The following is a 17,500-nucleotide window of genomic DNA, read 5'->3' as shown; positions in this document are numbered from 1 at the left end:
AGGAAAGCATAGGCAACTCGTTCGAACGTCAAAGCCAACCAAATGGCAATTACCCGAGGGACACGCTTTTCGCAAGGCACCTTCCACTAGGGAAGCGCAAGCAACCCGAAGGCGAGTCGAAGACAACCCGAGGGACATGGAGGAATGCACCAGTGGAGTTCGCTGCACAGGCAGGGATCCGTCCAACTCGCACAAACCGAACACAACTCACGCGCCACGACGTACACTGTGCACCAGCCCCCCAAAACGAATCACCCCCCGAAGGACCAAGAAGCCCGACGAACGCGCGAAAACATTTAGAGAGGCCGAGCAAGCACCGGTTAGCGCGAATGCAAATAACAAACGCAACAGGCAACTTTCGAGGGACATACTTCTCGCAACAAGCTTCCACAAGGAAAGCACAGGCAACTCGTTCGCACGCCAAAGCCAACCAAATGGCAATTTAACCGAGGGACATGCATTTCGCAAGGCAACTTGTACAATTACCCGAGGGACATGGCATGCTTGCCAAGGCCATGGCTTGGCATGCTTGCCAAGGCCGTGGCATGACATGCTGCTGGCCAAGGCCGGGCATGCCATGCTGCTGGACAAGGCCGTGGCAAGGCATGCTGATGGCCGAGGCCGTGGCAAGGCATGCTGATGGCCGAGGCCGTGGCGTGGCATGCCATGCTGCTGGACGAGGCCGTGGCAAGGCATGCTGCTGGCCAAGGCATTGGCATGGCATGCTGCTGCTGACCAAGGCTTGGGCTTGCCATGCTGCTGGCAAAGGCCGCGGCATGGCATGCTGCCGGCCAAGGCCGCGGCATGCCATGCTGCCGGCCAAGGCCGCGGCATGCCATGTTGCTGGCCAAGGCCGTGGCATGGCATGCTGCTGGCCAAGGCCGTGGCATGACATGCTGGCCAAGGCCGGGGCATGGCAAGCTGCTGGCCAAGGTCGTGGCATGGCAAGCTGCTGGCCAAGGCCGGGGCATAGCACGCTGCTGGCCATGGCCGTGGCATGACAAGCTTGCCAAGGCCGGGGCATGGCGTGCTGCTGGCCAAGGCTTTGGCATGCCATGTTGCTGGCCAAGGCTGTGGCATGGCATGCTGCTGGCCAAGGCCGTGGCATGGCATGCTGCTGGCCAAGGCCGTGGCATGGCATGCTGCTGGCCAAGGCCGTGGCATGGCATGCTGCTGGCCAAGGCCGTGGCATGACATGCTTGCCAAGGCCAAGGCATGGCATGCTGCTGGCCAAGGCTTTGGCATGCCATGTTGCTGGCCAAGGCTGTGGCATGGCATGCTGCTGGCCAAGGCTGTGGCATGGCATGCTGCTGGCCAAGGCCGTGGTATGGCATGCTGCTGGCCAAGGCCGGGGCATGGCATGCTGCTGGCCAAGGCCGTGGCATGGCATGCTGCTGGCCAAGGCCGTGGCATGACATGCTTGCCAAGGCCAAGGCATGGCATGCTGCTGGCCAAGGCTTTGGCATGCCATGTTGCTGGCCAAGGCTGTGGCATGGCATGCTGGCCTAGGCCAACGTGCCACCGCCGCCGCCGCGGGCAGCCACTCGACGCATCCCGTGCTTGGCTATGTAGTTTCGATGCCACAAGCCAATGCCACAAGCCAAGCGATGGCATGTGCCAAGCGCCCGCCTAGGCATAGGCGTGGCCTGTGGCCTGGCCATGCTGGCCAGCCTTAAGGGAGGTGCCCCCCCCTTATAATAGCCTGTTAAGCCCTTTTCAATCTGGCAGGAGGAAACATCAAGCATGTTCGAGGAGTCATAATGGGGTTTTTTTAAAAAGTAATGGTTTTTTGCCAAAACTTTCAACATGAAAGTTGTATGAAATAATTTAATACACCATAAAAAAATTATAAAAAAATATTTGGCCACCGGAATATTTTATTTTAATTTATTTCAATTTTAATACTTAAAAAATAATAAAAATTACTAAAAATACTCAAAAAATTCTAGAAAAATTCCAACAATTATAAGATGAGGCACTAGTAATTATAGTAATTTTTTTAATTATTTTTTTATTTTTAATTTATTTTATTATAATTTTTATGAGTAAATAAATAATTAAAAAGCCCGACGAACGTGCAAAAACTCTTAGAGAAACCCAGCAAGCATCGGATAGCTCGAATGCAAATAACAAACGCAACAGGCAACTTCCGAGGGACATACTTTTCCCAACAAGCTTCCACTGGGGAAAGCACTAGCAACGGGTTCGCAAGTCAAAGGCAACCAAACGGCTATTACCCGAGGGACAAGCATTTCGCAGGGCAACATATACGTAAGTCAAAGCCAAACCAAATGGCAATTACACGAGGGACAGGATTGCTTGCCAAGGGCGTGGCATGCGATGTTCTAGCCCAAGGCAAAGGCACGCCACGCTGCGGGACAAGGCCGTGGCAAGACATGCGGCTGGCCTTGGCCTTGGCATGGCATGCCGCCGGCTTTGGCTGGGCTGCGTTGGCCTTGCCATGGAATGTTGCTGGCTTCGGATGGGCTGCCTTGGCCTTGGCCTTGGCCGTGGCATGGCATGCTGCTGGCCTTGGCCTTGGCCTTGGCATGGCATGCTGGCGGCTTTGGCTGGGCTGCCTTGGCCGTGGCATGGCATGCTGCTGGCCTTGGCCTTGGCATGGCATGCTGCTGGCTTTGGCTGGGCTGCCTTGGCCGTGGCATGCCATGCTGCTGGCCTTGGCCTTGGCATGGCATGCTGCTGGCTTTGGCTGGGCTGCCTTGGCCGTGGCATGGCATGCTGCTGGCCTAGGCCTTGGCATGGCATGCTGCTGGCTTTGGCTGGGCTGCCTTGGCCGTGGCATGGCATGCTGCTGGCCTAGGGCTTGGCATGGCATGCTGCTGGCTTTGGCTGGCAGCCTTGGTCGTGGCATGGCATGCTGCTGGCCTTGGCCTTGGCATGGCATGCCGCCGGCTTTGGCTGGGCTGCGTTGGCCGTGGCATGGCATGCTGCTGGCCTTGGCCTTGGCATGGCATGCTGCTGGCTTTGGCTGGCCTGCCTTGGCCGTGGCATGGCATGCTGCTGGCCTAGGCCTTGGCATGGCATGCTGCTGGCTTTGGCTGGCCTGCGTTGGCCGTGGCATGGCATGCTGCTGGCCTAGGCCATGGCATGGCATGCTGCTGGCTTTGGCTGGGCTGCCTTGGCCGTGGCATGGCATGCTGCTGGCCTTGGCCTTGACATGGCATGCTGCTGGCTTTGGCAGGCCTGCCTTGGCCGTGGCATGGCATGCTGCTGGCCTAGGCCTTGGCATGGCATGCTGCTGGCTTTGGCTGGGCTGCCTTGGCCGTGGCATGGCATGCTGCTGGCCTTGGCCTTGGCATGGCATGCTGCTGGCTTTGGCTGGGCTGCCTTGGCCGTGGCATGGCATGCTGCTGGCCTAGGCCTTGGCATGGCATGCTGCTGGCTTTGGCTGGGCTGCCTTGGCCGTGGCATGGCATGCTGCTGGCCTAGGCCTTGGCATGGCATGCTGCTGGCTTTGGCTGGGCTGCCTTGGCCGTGGCATGGCATGTTGCTGGCCTTGGCCTTGGCATGGCATGCTGCTGGCTTTGGCAGGCCTGCCTTGGCCGTGGCATGGCATGCTGCTGGCCTAGGCCTTGGCATGGCATGCTGCTGGCTTTGGCTGGGCTGCCTTGGCCGTGGCATGGCATGCTGCTGGCCTTGGCCTTGGCATGGCATGTTGCTGGCTTTGGCTGGGCTGCCTTGGCCGTGGCATGGCATGCTGCTGGCCTAGGCCTTGGCATGGCATGCTGCTGGCTTTGGCTGGGCTGCCTTGGCCGTGGCATGGCATGCTGCTGGCCTTGGCCTTGGCATGGCATGCTGCTGGCTTTGGCTGGGCTGCCTTGGCCGTGGCATGGCATGCTGCTGGCCTAGGCCTTGGCATGGCATGCTGCTGGCTTTGGCTGGGCTGCCTTGGCCGTGGCATGGCATGCTGCTGGCCTTGGCCTTGGCATGGCATGCTGCTGGCTTTGGCTGGGCTGCCTTGGCCGTGGCATGGCATGCTGCTGGCCTAGGCCTTGGCATGGCATGCTGCTGGCTTTGGCTGGGCTGCCTTGGCCGTGGCATGGCATGCTGCTGGCCTTGGCCTTGGCATGGCATGCTGCTGGCTTTGGCTGGCCTGCCTTGGCCGTGGCATGGCATGCTGCTGGCCTAGGCCTTGGCATGGCATGCTGCTGGCTTTGGCTGGGCTGCCTTGGCCGTGGCATGGCATGCTGCTGGCCTTGGCCTTGGCATGGCATGCTGCTGGCTTTGGCAGGCCTGCCTTGGCCGTGGCATGGCATGCTGCTGGCCAAGGCCTTGGCCTGGCATGCTGCTGGCTTTGGCTGGGCTGCCTTGGCCGTGGCATGGCATGCTGCTGGCCTTGGCCTTGGCATGGCATGCTGCTGGCTTTGGCTGGCCTGCCTTGGCCGTGGCATGGCATGCTGCTGGCCTAGGCCTTGGCATGGCATGCAGCTGGCTTTACCTGGGCTGCCTTGGCCGTGGCATGGCATGCTGCTGGCCTTGGCCTTGGCATGGCATGCTGCTGGCTTTGGCTGGCCTGCCTTGGCCGTGGCATGGCATTCTGCTGGCCTTGGCCTTGGCATGGCATGCTGCTGGCTTTGCCTGGGCTGCCTTGGCCGTGGCATGGCATGCTGCTGGCCTAGGCCTTGGCATGGCATGCTGCTGGCTTTGGCTGGGCTGCCTTGGCCGTGGCATGGCATGCTGCTGGCCTTGGCCTTGGCATGGCATGCTGCTGGCTTTGGCAGGCCTGCCTTGGCCGTGGCATGGCATGCTGCTGGCCTAGGCCTTGGCATGGCATGCTGCTGGCTTTGGCTGGGCTGCCTTGGCCGTGGCATGGCATGCTGCTGGCCTTGGCCTTGGCATGGCATGCTGCTGGCTTTGGCTGGGCTGCCTTGGCCGTGGCATGGCATGCTGCTGGCCTTGGCCTTGGCATGGCATGCTGCTGGCTTTGGCTGGGCTGCCTTGGCCGTGGCATGGCATGCTGCTGGCCTTGGCCTTGGCATGGCAAGCTGCTGGCTTTGGCTGGGCTGCCTTGGCCGTGGCATGGCATGCTGCTGGCCTTGGCTGGGCTGCCTTGGCCGTGGCATGGCATGCTGCTGGCCTAGGCCTTGGCATGGCATGCTGCTGGCTTTGGCTGGGCTGCCTTGGCCGTGGCATGGCATGCTGCTGGCCTAGGCCTTGGCATGGCATGCGGCTGGCTTTGGCTGGCAGCCTTGGTCGTGGCATGGCATGCTGCTGGCCTTGGCCTTGGCATGGCATGCCGCCGGCTTTGGCTGGGCTGCGTTGGCCGTGGCATGGCATGCTGCTGGCCTTGGCCTTGGCATGGCATGTTGCTGGCTTTGGCTGGCCTGCCTTGGCCGTGGCATGGCATGCTGCTGGCCTAGGCCTTGGCATGGCATGCTGCTGGCTTTGGCTGGCCTGCCTTGGCCGTGGCATGGCATGCTGCTGGCCTAGGCCATGGCATGGCATGCTGCTGGCTTTGGCTGGGCTGCCTTGGCCGTGGCATGGCATGCTGCTGGCCTAGGCCTTGGCATGGCATGCTGCTGGCTTTGGCTGGGCTGCCTTGGCCGTGGCATGGCATGCTGCTGGCTTTGGCTGGGCTGCCTTGGCCGTGGCATGGCATGCTGCTGGCCTAGGCCTTGGCATGGCATGCTGCTGGCTTTGGCTGGGCTGCCTTGGCCGTGGCATGGCATGCTGCTGGCCTTGGCCTTGGCATGGCATGCTGCTGGCTTTGGCTGGGCTGCCTTGGCCGTGGCATGGCATGCTGCTGGCCTAGGCCTTGGCATGGCATGCTGCTGGCTTTGGCTGGGCTGCCTTGGCCGTGGCATGGCATGCTGCTGGCCTTGGCCTTGGCATGGCATGCTGCTGGCTTTGGCTGGGCTGCCTTGGCCGTGGCATGGCATGCTGCTGGCCTAGGCCTTGGCATGGCATGCTGCTGGCTTTGGCTGGGCTGCCTTGGCCGTGGCATGGCATGCTGCTGGCCTTGGCCTTGGCATGGCATGCTGCTGGCTTTGGCTGGGCTGCCTTGGCCGTGGCATGGCATGCTGCTGGCCTAGGCCTTGGCATGGCATGCTGCTGGCTTTGGCTGGGCTGCCTTGGCCGTGGCATGGCATGCTGCTGGCCTTGGCCTTGGCATGGCATGCTGCTGGCTTTGGCAGGCCTGCCTTGGCCGTGGCATGGCATGCTGCTGGCCAAGGCCTTGGCCTGGCATGCTGCTGGCTTTGGCTGGGCTGCCTTGGCCGTGGCATGGCATGCTGCTGGCCTTGGCCTTGGCATGGCATGCTGCTGGCTTTGGCTGGCCTGCCTTGGCCGTGGCATGGCATGCTGCTGGCCTAGGCCTTGGCATGGCATGCAGCTGGCTTTACCTGGGCTGCCTTGGCCGTGGCATGGCATGCTGCTGGCCTTGGCCTTGGCATGGCATGCTGCTGGCTTTGGCTGGCCTGCCTTGGCCGTGGCATGGCATTCTGCTGGCCTTGGCCTTGGCATGGCATGCTGCTGGCTTTGCCTGGGCTGCCTTGGCCGTGGCATGGCATGCTGCTGGCCTAGGCCTTGGCATGGCATGCTGCTGGCTTTGGCTGGGCTGCCTTGGCCGTGGCATGGCATGCTGCTGGCCTTGGCCTTGGCATGGCATGCTGCTGGCTTTGGCAGGCCTGCCTTGGCCATGGCATGGCATGCTGCTGGCCTAGGCCTTGGCATGGCATGCTGCTGGCTTTGGCTGGGCTGCCTTGGCCGTGGCATGGCATGCTGCTGGCCTTGGCCTTGGCATGGCATGCTGCTGGCTTTGGCTGGGCTGCCTTGGCCGTGGCATGGCATGCTGCTGGCCTTGGCCTTGGCATGGCATGCTGCTGGCTTTGGCTGGGCTGCCTTGGCCGTGGCATGGCATGCTGCTGGCCTTGGCCTTGGCATGGCAAGCTGCTGGCTTTGGCTGGGCTGCCTTGGCCGTGGCATGGCATGCTGCTGGCCTTGGCTGGGCTGCCTTGGCCGTGGCATGGCATGCTGCTGGCCTAGGCCTTGGCATGGCATGCTGCTGGCTTTGGCTGGGCTGCCTTGGCCGTGGCATGGCATGCTGCTGGCCTAGGCCTTGGCATGGCATGCGGCTGGCTTTGGCTGGCAGCCTTGGTCGTGGCATGGCATGCTGCTGGCCTTGGCCTTGGCATGGCATGCCGCCGGCTTTGGTTGGGCTGCGTTGGCCGTGGCATGGCATGCTGCTGGCCTTGGCCTTGGCATGGCATGTTGCTGGCTTTGGCTGGCCTGCCTTGGCCGTGGCATGGCATGCTGCTGGCCTAGGCCTTGGCATGGCATGCTGCTGGCTTTGGCTGGCCTGCCTTGGCCGTGGCATGGCATGCTGCTGGCCTAGGCCATGGCATGGCATGCTGCTGGCTTTGGCTGGGCTGCCTTGGCCGTGGCATGGCATGCTGCTGGCCTAGGCCTTGGCATGGCATGCTGCTGGCTTTGGCTGGGCTGCCTTGGCCGTGGCATGGCATGCTGCTGGCCTTGGCCTTGGCATGGCATGCTGCTGGCTTTGGCTGGGCTGCCTTGGCCGTGGCATGGCATGCTGCTGGCCTAGGCCTTGGCATGGCATGCTGCTGGCTTTGGCTGGGCTGCCTTGGCCGTGGCATGGCATGCTGCTGGCCTTGGCCTTGGCATGGCATGCTGCTGGCTTTGGCTGGGCTGCCTTGGCCGTGGCATGGCATGCTGCTGGCCTAGGCCTTGGCATGGCATGCTGCTGGCTTTGGCTGGGCTGCCTTGGCCGTGGCATGGCATGCTGCTGGCCTTGGCCTTGGCATGGCATGCTGCTGGCTTTGGCTGGGCTGCCTTGGCCGTGGCATGGCATGCTGCTGGCCTAGGCCTTGGCATGGCATGCTGCTGGCTTTGGCTGGGCTGCCTTGGCCGTGGCATGGCATGCTGCTGGCCTTGGCCTTGGCATGGCATGCTGCTGGCTTTGGCTGGGCTGCCTTGGCCGTGGCATGGCATGCTGCTGGCCTAGGCCTTGGCATGGCATGCTGCTGGCTTTGGCTGGGCTGCCTTGGCCGTGGCATGGCATGCTGCTGGCCTTGGCCTTGGCATGGCATGCTGCTGGCTTTGGCAGGCCTGCCTTGGCCGTGGCATGGCATGCTGCTGGCCAAGGCCTTGGCCTGGCATGCTGCTGGCTTTGGCTGGGCTGCCTTGGCCGTGGCATGGCATGCTGCTGGCCTTGGCCTTGGCATGGCATGCTGCTGGCTTTGGCTGGCCTGCCTTGGCCGTGGCATGGCATGCTGCTGGCCTAGGCCTTGGCATGGCATGCAGCTGGCTTTACCTGGGCTGCCTTGGCCGTGGCATGGCATGCTGCTGGCCTTGGCCTTGGCATGGCATGCTGCTGGCTTTGGCTGGCCTGCCTTGGCCGTGGCATGGCATTCTGCTGGCCTTGGCCTTGGCATGGCATGCTGCTGGCTTTGCCTGGGCTGCCTTGGCCGTGGCATGGCATGCTGCTGGCCTAGGCCTTGGCATGGCATGCTGCTGGCTTTGGCTGGGCTGCCTTGGCCGTGGCATGGCATGCTGCTGGCCTTGGCCTTGGCATGGCATGCTGCTGGCTTTGGCAGGCCTGCCTTGGCCGTGGCATGGCATGCTGCTGGCCTAGGCCTTGGCATGGCATGCTGCTGGCTTTGGCTGGGCTGCCTTGGCCGTGGCATGGCATGCTGCTGGCCTTGGCCTTGGCATGGCATGCTGCTGGCTTTGGCTGGGCTGCCTTGGCCGTGGCATGGCATGCTGCTGGCCTTGGCCTTGGCATGGCATGCTGCTGGCTTTGGCTGGGCTGCCTTGGCCGTGGCATGGCATGCTGCTGGCCTTGGCCTTGGCATGGCAAGCTGCTGGCTTTGGCTGGGCTGCCTTGGCCGTGGCATGGCATGCTGCTGGCCTTGGCTGGGCTGCCTTGGCCGTGGCATGGCATGCTGCTGGCCTAGGCCTTGGCATGGCATGCTGCTGGCTTTGGCTGGGCTGCCTTGGCCGTGGCATGGCATGCTGCTGGCCTAGGCCTTGGCATGGCATGCGGCTGGCTTTGGCTGGCAGCCTTGGTCGTGGCATGGCATGCTGCTGGCCTTGGCCTTGGCATGGCATGCCGCCGGCTTTGGCTGGGCTGCGTTGGCCGTGGCATGGCATGCTGCTGGCCTTGGCCTTGGCATGGCATGTTGCTGGCTTTGGCTGGCCTGCCTTGGCCGTGGCATGGCATGCTGCTGGCCTAGGCCTTGGCATGGCATGCTGCTGGCTTTGGCTGGCCTGCCTTGGCCGTGGCATGGCATGCTGCTGGCCTAGGCCATGGCATGGCATGCTGCTGGCTTTGGCTGGGCTGCCTTGGCCGTGGCATGGCATGCTGCTGGCCTAGGCCTTGGCATGGCATGCTGCTGGCTTTGGCTGGGCTGCCTTGGCCGTGGCATGGCATGCTGCTGGCCTTGGCCTTGGCATGGCATGCTGCTGGCTTTGGCTGGGCTGCCTTGGCCGTGGCATGGCATGCTGCTGGCCTAGGCCTTGGCATGGCATGCTGCTGGCTTTGGCTGGGCTGCCTTGGCCGTGGCATGGCATGCTGCTGGCCTAGGCCTTGGCATGGCATGCTGCTGGCTTTGGCTGGGCTGCCTTGGCCGTGGCATGGCATGCTGCTGGCCTTGGCCTTGGCATGGCATGCTGCTGGCTTTGGCAGGCCTGCCTTGGCCGTGGCATGGCATGCTGCTGGCCAAGGCCTTGGCCTGGCATGCTGCTGGCTTTGGCTGGGCTGCCTTGGCCGTGGCATGGCATGCTGCTGGCCTTGGCCTTGGCATGGCATGCTGCTGGCTTTGGCTGGGCTGCCTTGGCCGTGGCATGGCATGCTGCTGGCCTAGGCCTTGGCATGGCATGCTGCTGGCTTTGGCTGGGCTGCCTTGGCCGTGGCATGGCATGCTGCTGGCCTTGGCCTTGGCATGGCATGCTGCTGGCTTTGGCAGGCCTGCCTTGGCCGTGGCATGGCATGCTGCTGGCCTAGGCCTTGGCATGGCATGCTGCTGGCTTTGGCTGGGCTGCCTTCGCCGTGGCATGGCATGCTGCTGGCCTTGGCCTTGGCATGGCATGCTGCTGGCTTTGGCTGGCCTGCCTTGGCCGTGGCATGCCATGCTGCTGGCCATGGCCTTGGGGCTGGGCTGCCTTGGCTGCGGTTCTTATCACTAGACGTGCGTTGCGTGCGAAGGCGTGCAAAGGCGTGCGCGACCATGCGCGCAACACGCGCACCGTGGTCAAAAGACCACGCGCGCGGTATTCGCACAGGCCACGCTGCCCACGCCGCGGGCATGCCAGGCCAGGCTGCCCTGGCCGGCTGCATGCCAGGCCGCCCAGGCCGTGCGCATGCCATGCCGTGCTGCCCAGGCCAGCTGCATGCCAGGCCGCCCAGGCCGTGCGCATGCCATGCCGTGCTGCCCACGCCGCGGGCATGCCAGGCCGGCTGCATGCCAGGCCGCCCAGGCCGTGCGCATGCCATGCCGTGCTGCCCACGCCGCGGGCATGCCAGGCCGGCTGCATGCCAGGCCGCCCAGGCCGTGCGCATGCCATGCCGTGCTGCCCATGCCGCGCGCATGCCAGGCCGCCCACGCCCGCGCGGATGCCACGCCATGCTGCCCAAGGCCGCGCCCAGGCCGCGCAAGGCCGCGGCCAGGCCGCCCAAGGCCGCGCCCAGGCCGCGCAAGGCCGCGCCCAGGCCGCCCAAGGCCGCGCCCAGGCCGCGCAAGGCCGCGCCCAGGCCGCCCAAGGCCGCGCCCAGGCCGCCCAAGGCCGCGGTCCAGGCCGCCCAAGGCCGCGGCCGAGCCGCCCCAGGCCGCAGCCCAGGCCGCGGTCGAGCCGCAGTGCATGTAACCCAAGGCCGCAGCCCAGGCCGCGCCCAACATGGGGCGTACCTGCCACTGCCTTGCCCTGGGCAAGGGAGGTGCCCCCCCCTTATAATAGCCTGTTAAGCCCTTTTCAGTCTGGCAGGAGGAAACATCAAGCATGTTCGAGGAGTCATAATGGGGTTTTTTTAAAAAGTAATGGTTTTTTGCCAAAACTTTCAACATGAAAGTTGTAGGAAATAATTTAATACACCATAAAAAAAATTAAAAAAAATATTTTTTTACCGAAAATATTTTATTTTAATTTATTTCGATATTAATACTTAAAAAATAATAAAAATTAATAAAAATGGTCAAAAAATTATGGAAAAATTCCCATAATTAAAGGATGATTCACTAGTAATTATAGAAATTATTAAATTATTTTTTTCATTTTTTTTATTTTATTTTGATTTTTTTATGCCAAATAAGGGCTTTAAAAATTCGAAAAGCTCCAGAAAAATTGCAAAAAAATAGGGAATGACATTTAAAATTGATTGTAGTGCATTTTTAATTGTGTTGCACGGTTTGGGTAAGATTATAAAAGAATCATGTTCAAAAAGATCGATCGAGGCGGTGGCATGCCATGGCCTTGGCCTTGGCCATGCCTTGCACAGGGACTTGGCCTTGCCCACTGCCTTGGCCTTGGCCTTGGCCTTGGCTTTGGCCTTGGCCTTGGCCTTGGCATGGCATGGCATGCTCGCCGAGGCCGTGGCATGCCTTGCTGCTAGCCAAGGCCGTGGCGTGGCATGCTCGCCCAGCCCGTGGCATGCCATGCTCGCCCAGCCCGTGGCACGCCATGTTGGCCCAAGGCATTGGCATGGCATGCCGGCCAAGGCATGCTGGCCAACGTTGCACAAGGCGGTGCCATGGCATGGCATGCTGACCAAGACCGTGCCATGGCATGCTGGGCGAGGCCGGGGCATGGCATGCTGGCCGAGGCCGTGGCTTGCCATGCCGCCACGGCCGTGGCATGCCGGGCAACGGACCGGCATGGCCCAGCCCGTGGCACGCCATGTTGGCCCAAGGCATTGGCATGGCATGCCGGCCAAGGCATGCTGGCCAACGCTGCGGCACGGCGTGCTGGACAAGGCGGTGCCATGGCATGGCATGCTGACCGAGGCCGTGGCATGGCATGTTGGGCGACGCCGTAGCAAGGCATGCGGGCCGAGGCCGTGGCATGGCATGTTTGCAACGCCGTGGCAAGACATGCGGGCCGTGGCACGACATGTTGGCCAAGGCTAAGGCATGGCACGCCGGGCAACGCGGTGGCATGGCATGCCGGGCAACGCGGTGGCAAGGCATGCGGGCCGGGGCCGTGGCATGGCATGTTGGGCGACGCCGTAGCAAGGCATGCGGTCCGAGGCCGTGGCATGTCATGCGGGCCGAGGCCGTGGCATGGCATGCGGGCCGAGGCCGTGGCATGGCATGTTGGGCGACGCCGTAGCAAGGCATGCGGGCCGAGGCCGTGGCATGTCATGCGAGCCGAGGCCGTGGCATGGCATGCGGGCCGAGGCCGTGGCATGGCAAGTTGGGCGACGTCGTGGCAAGGCATGCGGGCCGAGGCCGTGGCATGTCATGCGGGCCGAGGCCGTGGCTTGGCATGCGGGCCGAGGCCGTGGCATGGAATGTTGGGCGACGCCGTAGCAAGGCATGCGGGCCGAGGCCGTGGCATGTCATGCGGGCCGAGGCCGTGGCATGGCATGCGGGCCGAGGCCGTGTCATGGCAAGTTTGGCCCAGGCCGTGGCTCGACATGTTGGCCAAGGCTAAGGCATGGCACGCCGGTCAACGCGGTGGCATGGCATGCTGGGCAACGCGGTGGCAAGGCATGCGGGCCGAGGCCGTGGCATGGCATGTTGGGCAACGCCGTAGCAAGGCATGCGGGCCGAGGCCGTGGCATGGCATGCGGGCCGTGGCCGTGGCATGGCATGTTGGGCGACGCCGTGGCATGGCATGCGGGCCGAGGCCGTGGCATGGCATGTTTGGCAACGCCGTGGCAAGACATGCGGGCCGTGGCATGGCATGGCATGCGGGCCGAGGCCGTGGCATGGCATGCGGGCCGAGGCCGTGGCATGTCATGCGGGCCGAGGCCGTGGCATGTAATGCGGGCCGAGGCCGTGGCATGTAATGCGGGTCGAGTTTGTGGCATGGCATGTTGGGCGACGCCGTACCAAGGCATGCGGGCCGAGGCCGTGGCATGGCATGCGGGCCGAGGCCGTGGCATGGCATGTTGGGCGACGCCGTAGCAAGGCATGCGGGCCGAGGCCGTGGCTTGACATGTTGGCCAAGGCTAAGGCATGGCACGCCGGGCAACGCGGTGGCATGGCATGCTGGGCAACGCGGTGGCAAGGCATGCGGGCCGAGGCCGTGGCATGGCATGTCGGGCAACGCCGTAGCAAGGCATGCGGGCCGAGGCCGTGGCATGGCATGCGGGCCGTGGCCGTGGCCGTGGCATGGCATGTTGGGCGACGCCGTGGCATGGCATGCGGGCCGAGGCCGTGGCATGGCATGTTTGGCAACGCCGTGGCAAGACATGCGGGCCGAGGCCGTGGCATGCCATGTTGGGCGAGGCCGTAGCAAGGCGTGCGGGCCGAGGCCGTGGCATGGCATGTTGGGCGACGCCGTAGCAAGGCATGCGGGCCGAGGCCGTGGCTCGACATGTTGGCCAAGGCCGTGGCTCGACATGTTGGCCAAGGCTAAGGCATGGCACCACGGGCAACGCGGTGGCATGGCATGCTGGGCAACGCGGTGGCAAGGCATGCGGGCCGAGGCCGTGGCATGGCATGTTGGGCAACGCCGTAGCAAGGCATACGGGCCGAGGCCGTGGCATGGCATGCGGGCCGTGGCCGTGGCATGGCATGTTGGGCGACGCCGTGGCATGGCATGCGGGCCGAGGCCGTGGCATGGCATGTTTCGCAACGCCGTGGCAAGACATGCGGGCCGTGGCATGGCATGGCATGCAGGCCGAGGCCGCGGCATGGCATGTTGGGCGACGCCGTGGCATGGCATGCGGGCCGAGGCCGTGGCATGGCATGTTTGGCAACGCCGTGGCAAGACATGCGGGCCGTGGCATGGCATGTTGGGCAACGCCGTGGCAAGGCATGCGGGCCGAGGCCGTGGCATGGCATGCGGGCCGAGGCCGTGGCATGTCATGCGGGCCGAGGCCGTGGCATGGCATGCGGGCCGAGGCCGTGGCATGGCATGCGGGCCGAGGCCGTGGCATGGCATGTTGGACGACGCCGTAGCAAGGCATGCGGGCCGGGGCCGTGGCATGGCATGTTTGGCAACGCCGTGGCATGACATGCGGGCCGTGGCATGGCATGGCATGCGGGCCGAGGCCGTGGCGTGGCATGTTGGGCAACGCCGTGGCAAGGCATGCGGGCCGAGGCCGTGGCATGGCATGCGGGCCGAGGCCGTGGCATGTCATGCGGGCCGAGGCCGTGGCATGGCATGCGGGGCGAGGCCGTGGCATGGCATGCGGGCCGAGGCCGTGGCATGTCATGCGGGCCGAGGCCGTGGCATGGCATGCGGGGCGAGGCCGTGGCATGGCATGCGGGGCGAGGCCGTGGCATGGCATGTTGGGCGACGCCGTAGCAAGGCATGCGGGCCGAGGCCGTGGCTCGACATGTTGGCCAAGGCTAAGGCATGGCACGCCGGGCAACGCGGTGGCATGGCATGCTGGGCAACGCGGTGGCAAGGCATGCGGGCCGAGGCCGTGGCATGGCATGTTGGGCAACGCCGTAGCAATGCATGCGGGCCGAGGCCGTGGCATGGCATGCGGGCCGTGGCCGGGGCATGGCATGTTGGGCGACGCCGTGGCATGGCATGCGGGCCGAGGCCGTGGCATGGCATGTTTGGCAACGCCGTGGCAAGACATGCGGGCCGTGGCATGGCATGGCATGCGGGCCGAGGCCGTGGCATGGCATGTTGGGCAACGCCGTGGCAAGGCATGCGGGCCGCTGCCGTGGCATGGCATGCGGGCCGAGGCCGTGGCATGGCATGTTGGGCGACGCCGTAGCAAGGCATGCAGGCCGAGGCCGTGCCTCGACATGTTGGCCAAGGCTAAGGCATGGCACGCCGGGCGACGCGGTGGCATGGCATGCTGGGCAACGCGGTGGCAAGGCATGCGGGCCGAGGCCGTGGCATGGCATGTTGGGCAACGCCGTAGCAAGGCATGCGGGCCGAGGCCGTGGCTCGACATGTTGGCCAAGGCTAAGGCATGGCAAGCCGGGCAACGCGGTGGCAATGCATGCTGGGCAACGCGGTGGCAAGGCATGCGGGCCGAGGCCGTGGCATGGCATGTTGGGCGACGCCGTGGCATGGCATGCGGGCCGAGGCCGTGGCATGGCATGTTTGGCAACGCCGTGGCAAGACATGCGGGCCGTGGCATGTCATGGCATGCGGGCCGAGGCCGTGGCCGTAGCAAGGCATGCGGGCCGAGGCCGTGGCATGGCATGCGGGCCGAGGCCGTGGCATGTCATGCGGGCCGAGGCCGTGGCATGGCATGCGGGCCGAAGCCGGGGCATGGCATGCGGGCCGAGGCCGTGGCATGGCATGCGGGCCGAGGACGTGGCATGGCATGCGGGCCGAGGCCGTGGCATGGCATGTTGGGCGACGCCGTAGCAAGGCATGCGGGCCGAGGCCGTGGCTCGACATGTTGGCCAAGGCCGTGGCTCGACATGTTGGCCAAGGCTAAGGCATGGCACCACGGGCAACGCGGTGGCATGGCATGCTGGGCAACGCGGTGGCAAGGCATGCGGGCCGAGGCCGTGGCATGGCATGTTGGGCAACGCCGTAGCAAGGCATGCGGGCCGAGGCCGTGGCATGGCATGCGGGCCGTGGCCGTGGCATGGCATGTTGGGCGACGCCGTGGCATGGCATGCGGGCCGAGGCCGTGGCATGGCATGTTTCGCAACGCCGTGGCAAGACATGCGGGCCGTGGCATGGCATGGCATGCGGGCCGAGGCCGTGGCGTGGCATGTTGGGCAACGCCGTGGCAAGGCATGCGGGCCGAGGCCGTGGCATGGCATGCGGGCCGAGGCCGTGGCCTGGCATGCGGGCCGAGGCCGTGGCATGTCATGCGGGCCGAGGCCGTGGCATGGCATGCGGGCCGAGGCCGTGGCATGGCATGCGGGCCGAGGCCGTGGCATGGCATGCGGGCCGAGGCCGTGGCATGGCATGTTGGGCGACGCCGTTGCAAGGCATGCGGGCCGAGGCCGTGGCATGGCATGTTGGGCGACGCCGTGGCATGGCATGCGGGCCGAGGCCGTGGCAAGGCATGTTTGGCAACGCCTTGGCAAGACATGCGGGCCGTGGCATGGCATGGCATGCGGGCCGAGGCCGTGGCATGGCATGTTGGGCAACGCCGTGGCAAGGCATGCGGGCCGAGGCCGTGGCATGGCATGTTGGGCAACGCCGTAGCAAGGCATGCGGGCCGAGGCCGTGGCATGGCATGCGGGCCGTGGCCGTGGCATGGCATGTTGGGCGACGCCGTGGCATGGCATGCGGGCCGAGGCCGTGGCATGGCATGTTTGGCAACGCCGTGGCAACACATGCGGGCCGTGGCATGTCATGGCATGCGGGCCGAGGACGTGGCATGGCATGTTGGGCAACGCCGTGGCAGGGCATGCGGGCCGAGGCCGTGGCATGGCATGCGGGCCGAGGCCGTGGCATGTCATGCGGGCCGAGGCCGTGGCATGGCATGCGGGCCGAGGCCGTGGCATGGCATGCGGGCCGAGGCCGTGGCATGGCATGCGGGCCGAGGCCGTGGCATGGCATGCGGGCCGAGGCCGTGGCATGGCATGTTGGGCGACGCCGTAGCAAGGCATGCGGGCCGAGGCCGTGGCATGGCATGTTGGACGACGCCGTAGCATGGCATGCGGGCCGAGGCCGTGGCTCGACATGTTGGCCAAGGCTAAGGCATGGCACGACGGGCAACGCGGTGGCATGGCATGCTGGGCAACGCGGTGGCAAGGCATGCGGGCCGAGGCCGTGGCATGGCATGTTGGGCAACGCCGTAGCATGGCATGCGGGCCGAGGCCGTGGCATGGCATGCGGGCCGTGGCCGTGGCATGGCATGTTGGGCGACGCCGTGGCATGGCATGCTGGTCGAGGCCGTGGCATGGCATGTTTGGCAACGCCGTGGCAAAGACATGCGGGCCGTGGCATGGCATGGCATGCGGGCCGAGACCGTGGCGTGGCATGTTGGGCAACGCCGTGGCAAGGCATGCGGGCCGAGGCCGTGGCATGGCTTGCGGGCCGAGGCCGTGGCATGACATGCGGGCCGAGGCCGTGGCATGTCATGCGGGCCGAGGCCGTGGCATGTCATGCGGGCCGAGGCCGTGGCATGGCATGCGGGCCGTGGCCGTGGCATGGCATGTTGGGCGACGCCGTGGCATGGCATGCTGGTCGAGGCCGTGGCATGGCATGTTTGGCAACGCCGTGGCAAAGACATGCGGGCCGTGGCATGGCATGGCATGCGGGCCGAGACCGTGGCGTGGCATGTTGGGCAACGCCGTGGCAAGGCATGCGGGCCGAGGCCGTGGCATGGCATGCGGGCCGAGGCCGTGGCATGGCATGCGGGCCGAGGCCGTGGCATGTCATGCGGGCCGAGGCCGTGGCATGTCATGCGGGCCGAGGCCGT

This window comes from Camellia sinensis, unplaced genomic scaffold (assembly GCF_055761805.1).
Source record: "Camellia sinensis isolate YWXY unplaced genomic scaffold, ASM5576180v1 Unanchor6, whole genome shotgun sequence".
Lineage (NCBI taxonomy): Eukaryota > Viridiplantae > Streptophyta > Magnoliopsida > Ericales > Theaceae > Camellia > Camellia sinensis.
The sequence above is the reverse complement of the archived record's forward strand: the minus strand, read 5'-3'. Positions refer to the sequence as shown.